Raw genomic sequence first — 2383 nt, forward strand, 5'->3', positions numbered from 1 at the left:
TGATATATGCCTTGTTATTTGTGAGAATATTTTTATGTGGCATCACAAACTATACAGACAAGAGTTGAAAAAATAGACCTATGATTTCACTTGAATATTATTATTATTATTATCATCATCATCATAATTTTGGTCAGGAAAACCTATTTTTTCTACTATAAGCTTATGTAATGATTACTGATTCTCTGTAAAATATAATTACTGTACATGTAAAATATTCAGCTATTTCATAAAGGAAAATAAACCTAACAAATATTTTTTAAGACAGTACATTTCCAATTCTTTTTATTGGCTCAGTACCTTTCCTCACCTGAAAAGTTAGTTGCGAATCATTGGTCTCTGCTGGTGGCTTTGTAGGTGGGAGGACAGGAAACTCTGGAAAGTTCCATGTAGAGACTTAAGGTATCTGATTCATATAAGCTTGCCTCTACTCTCAAGAGCTCTGGAGGAAAGCACCAGGATGCAGGAACTCCACAGAGAGGAATTAACTGTGGGGACCCAGAGGAATTGCTCTTTTAACTATCTTTCCAGAGGGGATATCGAAGTTCTCTATCTATTTTTAATGCCCCAGGTCCTTTTTAGTTTCTCCTTTTCCAAATGAATAATAATCACTTCATCTCTGACTTCATGGTCATTGGCCTTAATTCTGTGCCATTAAAGTTCTGGAGTATTGCCTTTTTGCTATTAAAAATAGATAGACACATTAAGGCTAAATTTAATTATGGCTAATAACCAAAGGAGGAATAGTGATCTGAATCATAAATTTCAACATGAATTGAATTGTAATTCAGTTATCAAGTGTAATAAGAAGATATTAGGGGTAGGAGGGAGGGAGGGATTTATTTTTGCTTCAGTGATTTTCGTTAATTTGATTAAAACATTGGAGTTTTGTTTTGCTTTGTTTTTTTGTCTTTAAAGGAATTAGCATGTCACAAAGTTTGAAGACACGGGAAACAAAGATCAAATAAGAAGTCATGAGAACAAGGTTCTGCTTCTAAAATTCGCTGTCTAATCTAGAACAAATCACTTCACCTTGCCAGGCCTCTGTGTGGGCATGGTTTTGGTAGATGGGAGAGTTTCTCTCTCTCTCTCTCTCTCTCTCTCTCTCTCTCTCTCTCTCTTTCTTTTTTCATCTGTAACTTCCTGTAAAATTCTGGGTGTGCACACAGAAAGATCACTTTATTAACCCTGGGGAAATGAAAGTCAGCCGGATGGTGTAAGCAGCAAGCGCAGGAGTACATAGGAGACCATATCCTTCTATTTCCTTCACTAGGAAGCCAGGCAGAATAACTGAAATTAAAAGGCACAGTGAAAGATATAGTGGAAATTCTCTGTGTCAAGGAGAGGTGAATTTGCATTATTCATTGTGGGGCTATTTGCATTACTTAAAAGTGAATACAATTCTAATAGGAAGACAGAAGAAATGTCATGATACCTCCACACTCCTTGCCATCCAGACAATTCTGACTCTTAGCAATCCGCTAGGACCTGGTAGAACTGCCCCTGTGGGTTTCCAAGACTATAACCCTTGGTGGGAGTAGAAAGCCTCACCTGTCTCCCATGGAGCAGCTGATGGTTTCAAACTGCTGACCTTGTGGTTAGCAGCCAAGTGAAAAACCTACGATGCTGTCATGGTTTCTTAATAGCCCACCTAAACCAAAAACCAAACTCACTGTGATCAGGTTGATATCGATGCACAGCGACCCCATAGGCAGGCTAGAAATTCTCCTATAGGTTTCCAAGACTATAACTCTTTGTGGGAGTAGAAAGTCCCATCTTTCTCTCACAGAGTGGCTGGTGGCTTCGAACCACTTTCCTTGCCATTAGCAGCCCAATGTGTAATCACCACACTTCAGGGCTCCTCTTAATAACCACATAGGTCTGCCAAACTTTATCTGTAAGTATCCAATAAACAAAACTCACCATCAGAAACATCACCATTCTGTAAAAACTAGGATTGTCATATTTTGTCATGTAAGATAAACCCCTTTCCAACACATGTCAATGGGCAACCTTACAACAACACAGGCAAGGGCTTCCCAGAGATTGTGGGGGAAATGACATACATTAGTCATTCCATTTATTCATAAACATTTTGAAGCTCCTTTGTTTTCAGTTTTATTTTCTAAAGTCCTAAGTAAATTGTGAGGCAAATTTTAAAAATTGCATTCATTCAAAATAATTATTTACAGTGTTTTAGGGTAGGTACAACAGAGACCCTGAATTTCAAACGTAATTTAAGGAAAACATTTATGAAGTCTTAAACAGGAGTCCTGATGGTGTAGTGGTTATGAGTTAGGCCGCCAACCATAAGGTCAGCAGTTTGATTCCACCAGTCACTCTGCAGGAGAAAGACTTGACTTTCTACTCCCATCAAGAAATA

This window comes from Echinops telfairi, unplaced genomic scaffold, assembly GCF_000313985.2.
Source record: "Echinops telfairi isolate 266 unplaced genomic scaffold, ASM31398v2 ScPeMD7_3533;HRSCAF=4204_0, whole genome shotgun sequence".
NCBI lineage: Eukaryota > Metazoa > Chordata > Mammalia > Afrosoricida > Tenrecidae > Echinops > Echinops telfairi.